We start from the raw sequence: 5,247 nt of genomic DNA, 5'->3' as shown, positions 1-5,247 counted from the left end.
AAAAAAAAAAAGAGGTTAGAGTGGGAGAGAGCCAAAGCATAAGAGACTGTTGAGAACTGAGAGCAAACTGAGGGTTGATGGGGGGTGGGAGGGAGGAGAGGGTGGGTGATGGGTATTGAGGAGGGCACCTTTTGGGATGAGCACTGGGTGTTGTATGGAAACCAATTTGACAATAAATTTCATATATAAAAAAAAATTAGAAAAAAAAAACTTTAATTGAATACCAACTATTTGTAAGATACCATACTAGTGTTATCAAAAACACTGGAGGAGGGGCGCCTGGTGGCTCCGTTGGTTGAGCATCCAACTTCAGCTCAGGTCATGATCTCACAGTCTGTGAGTTCGAGCCCCGCGTTGGGCTCTTCGCTGACCGCTCAGAGCCTGGAGTCTGCTTCGCATTCTGTGTCTCCCCCTCTCTCTGCCTCTTCCCTGCTCATGCGCAGTGTCTCTCTGTCTCTCAATAATAAATAAATGTTAAAAAAAAATAAATAAATAAAAAGTGGTTTAAAAGGTCTATTTAAAGAAAGAAAGAAAACATAGGCTGTAAATGCTCAGATAACAGTCTTAATATTTTTCTGGTTCTGTCTCTTCAGACAATAGCAACAAAAGCAAAAATAAACAGTTGGGACACATCAAAATAAAAAGGTTTTGCAGAGCAAAGGAAACCATCAACAAAATGAAAAGGCAACATACTGAATGGGAGAAGATAAATGCAAATAATATATTCAATAAGGGGTTAGTGTCCAAAATACATAAAGAATTCATACAACTCAATATCAAAAAACAAAACAAAACAAAAAAAAACCCAACCCCAAATAATCTGACTTAAAAATTGGGCAGAGGGCCTGAGTAGACATGTTCCAAAGAAGGCATACAGACACATGAAAAGATGCTCAACATTACTCATCATCAAAACCACAATGAGATATCACCTCACACCTGTGAGAATGGCTAGAATCAAAACCACAAGAAATAACAAGTGTTGGTGAAGATGTGGAGAAAGGGGAACTCTTGGACACTGTTGGTAGGAAGGTAAGTTGGTGTGGCCACTGTGGAAAAGTGTGGAGTTTCTTCAAAAAATTAAAAATATAAGTACCATACGATCCAGCAATCCCACTACTGGGTACTCACCCAAAGAAAATGAAAACACTAGTTCAAAAGATATACATACATCTACATTTATTGCAGCATTATTTACAACAGCCAAGATATGGAAACAACCCAAGCGTCGGTCAATACCACGTGGTATATATCCTCAATAAAATAGTACTCAGCTATAAAAAAGAATGAAATCTTGCCTTTCAGGACAATGTCAATGGACGTAGAGGGCATTGTGCTATGTGAAATGAGTCAGAGAAAGAAAAATACCACAGGATTTCAATTATATGTGGAATCTTAAAAAACAAGACAAATGAACAAACACACAAATAGAAACAGACTTAATAAATACAAGAGCTAGCGGTCACCAGTGGGGAGGGTTTGGAGGGATGGGTGACATAGGTGAAGGAAATTAAGAGGTACAAACTTGTAAAATGAGTGAGTCACAGGAATGAAAAGTACAGCATAGGGACTAGTCAATAATATTGTAAAAACAGTGTATGGTGACAGACGGAGACTACACTCCCCATGGGGAGCATTTTGTAACATACATAATTGTCAAATCACCATGTTGCCCACCTGAAGCTAATATAATGTCGAGCCCCAACTGTACTTCAATTAAAAGTAAAATAAGGAACTTTGTAGGCTTTTAAGGACTATTCAGATATTTTCCAATTGTTAATAAACTTTATATAGGTTTGCGCTATTTTTGTAACTTGATGTTTTATTTTAGTTGTTTTGTGTTTTCTTCCATTGTTGTTTTTTTGTTTTGTTTTCTTGGGCAGGGTGGGGGGCGAGACAGAGGATCTGAAGTGGGCTCTGTGTGGAAAGCAGAGAGCCCGACGTGGGGCTTAAACTCACAAATCCTGAGATCTTGACCTGAGCCGAAGGCAGACCCCTAACTGACTGAGCCACCCAGGTGCCCCTTAATTTGATATTTTAGAGTCAAGTGAAGAAATCCACTGAAAAATATATGTGTAGAAACCGAGCATTACGCTCTGCTTATTGGTGTCAGTAATAATATTAACACCTGTTACTGTATGCCAGGCATTGTTAGAACCAGTATTTCTCTTATCTGTTGCCCTCCTAACACCTAATATGCTATTATCCCTGATTTCCAACTCAGACAGTTGAAATTCTGACAAGCTATTTCTCACATTCATGTAACCAGCAAGGTGACCTACCATATTCTAAAATCTATGTTCTCATCCCTTCCGTGCATGACCACACCATCCTGAACACTTACTCATTTTGTAGATTTCCCAGTATCTTCTATTTAAAATGTTTGATCCAATAATAAGAGAATATTATGAGCAATTATATGCCAACAAAATGGGCAATCTGGAAGAAATGGACAAATTCCTAGAAACATATATCCTACCAAAACTGAAACAGGAAGAAATAGAAAATTTGAACAGACCCATAACCAGTAAGGAAATTGAATTAGTAATCAAAAATCTGCCAAAAAACAAGAGTCCAGGGCCAGATGGCTTTCCAGGGGGATTCTACCAAACATTTAAAGAAGAGTTAACACCTATTCTCTTGAAACTGTTCCAAAAAATAGAAATGGAAGGAAAACTTCCAAACTCTTTCTATGAAGCCAGCATTACCCTGATTCCAAAACCAGACAGAGACCCCACTAAAAAGGAGAACTATAGACCAATTTCCCTGATGAACATGGATGCAAAAATCCTCAACAAGATATTAGCCAACCGGATCCAACGAAACATTAAAAAAATTATTCACCACCACCAAGTGGGATTTATACCTGGGATGCAGGGCTGGTTCAATATCCGCAAAACAATTAACGTGATTCATCACATCGATAAAAGAAAGGACAAGAACCATATGATCCTCTCAATAGATGTAGAGAAAACATTTGACAAAATACAGCATCCTTTCTTGATAAAAACCCTAAATAAAGTAGGGATAGAAGGATCATACCTTGAGATTATAAAAGCCATGTACGAGTGACCCAACACTAATATCACCCCCAATGGGGAAAAACTGACAGCTTTCCCCATAAGGTCAGGAACGAGACAGGGATGTCCACTCTCGCCACTGTTATTCAACATAGTATTGGAATCTTAGCCTCTGTAATCAGACAACACAAAGAAATAAAAGCCATCCAAATCAGCCAGAAGGAGGTCAAACTTTCACTCTTTTCAGATGACATGATACTCTATATGGAAAACCCAAAAGATTCCACCAAAAAACTGCTAGAACTGATTCATGAATTCAGCAAAGTTGTAGGATATAAAATCAATGCACAGAAATCAGTTGCATTTCTATACACCAACAATGAAGTGACAGAAAGAGAAATCAAGGAATCGATCCCATTTACAGTTGCACCAAAAACCATAAAATACCTAGGAATATATCTAACCAAAGAGGTGAAAAATTTATACACTGAAAACTATAGAAAGCTGATGAAAGAAATTGAAGACACAAAGAAATGGAAAAAGATTCCATGCTCCTGGATAAGAAGAACAAATAGGGTTAAAATGTCGATACTACCCAAAGCAATCTACATATTCAATGCAATCCCTATCAAAGTAATATGAGCATTCTTCACAGAGCTAGAACAAATAATCCTAAAATTTGTATGGAGCCAGAAAAGACTCCGAATAGCCAAAGCAATCCTGAAAAAGAAAACCAAAGCAGGAGGCACCACAATCCCAGGCTTCAAGCTACACTACAAAGCTGTAATCATCAAGACAGTATGGTACTGGCACAAGAACAGACACTCAGATCAATGGAACAGAATAGAGAACCCAGAAATGGACCCACAAACATATGGGCAACTAATCTTTGACAAAACAGGAAAGAATATCCCATGGAATAAAGACAGTCTCTTCAGCAAGTGGTGCTGGGAAAACTGGACAGGGACATGCAGAAGAATGAACCTGGACCACTTTCTTACACCAGACACAAAAATAAACTCAAAGTGGATGAACGACCTCAATGTAAGACAGGAAGCCATCAAAATCCTCGAGGAGAAAGCAGGCAAAAACCTCTTTGGTCTTGCCTGCAGCAATTTCTTACACAACATGTCTCTGGAGGCAAGGGAAACAAAAGCAAAAATGAACTACTGGGACCTCATCAAAATAAAAAGCTTCTGCACAGCGAAGGAAACAATCAGCAAAATTAAAAGGCAACCGACGGAATGGGAGAAGATATTTGCAAATGACATATCAGATAAAGGGTTAGTATCCAAAATCTACAAAAAACTTATCAAACTCAACAGCCAAAAACAAATAATCCAGTGAAGAAATGGGCAAAAGACATGAATAGACACTTCTCCAAAGAAGACATCCAGATGGCCAACCAACACATGAAAAAATGCTCCACATCACTCATCATCAGGGAAATACAAATCAAAACCACAATGAGATAACACCTTACACCTGTCAGACTAACATTAACAATTCAGGCAACAACAGATGTTGGCGAGGATGCGGAGAAAGAGGATCTCTTTTGCATTGTTGGTGGGAATGCAAGCTGGTGCAGCCACTCTGGAAAACAGTATGGAGGTTCCTCAAAAAACTAAAAAGAGAACTACCCTACGACCCAGCAATTGCACTACTAGGCATTTATCCAAGGGATACAGGTGTGCTGTTTCGAAGGGATGCATGCACCCCCATGTTTATAGCAGCACTATCAGCAATAGCCAAAGTATGGAAAGAGCCCAAATGTCCACTGATGGATGAATGGATAAAGAAGATGTGTGTGTGTGTGTGTATGTGTGTGTATATATATATGTGTATATATATGTATATATATATGTATATATATATATGTGTGTGTGTGTGTATATATATATATATATATATATATATATATATATATGATGGAGTATTACTCAGCAATCAAAAAGAATGAAATCTTGCCATTTGCAACTACATGGATAGGACTGGAGGGTATTATGCTAAGTGAAATTAGTCAGAGAAAGACAAAAATCCTATGACTTCACTCATATGAGGACTTTAAGAGACAAAACAGATGAACATAAGGGAAGGGAAACAAAAATAATATAAAAACAGAAAGGGGGACAAAAGAGACTCATAAATATGGAGAACAAACTGAGAGTTGCTGGAGGGGTTGTGGGAGGGCTAAATGGGTAAGGGGCATTAAGAAATCTACTGAAAT

At 38.2% G+C, this 5,247-nt stretch overlaps 1 protein-coding gene across 1 annotated transcript in view; it reads left to right on the top strand.

Moving 5' to 3' along the window:
- LOC121015138 (kinesin-like protein KIF28P) overlaps positions 1-5,247 on the top strand; it is a 78,660-nt gene that overhangs the window by 34,211 nt on the left and 39,202 nt on the right. The gene's annotated exons all lie outside the window — the stretch shown is intronic.

This window comes from Herpailurus yagouaroundi, unplaced genomic scaffold, assembly GCF_014898765.1.
Source record: "Herpailurus yagouaroundi ecotype Mexico unplaced genomic scaffold, PumYag 205, whole genome shotgun sequence".
Classification (NCBI taxonomy): Eukaryota; Metazoa; Chordata; class Mammalia; order Carnivora; family Felidae; genus Herpailurus; species Herpailurus yagouaroundi.
Note: the sequence above shows the minus strand (reverse complement) of the source record. Positions and strands in the feature narration are given on the sequence as shown.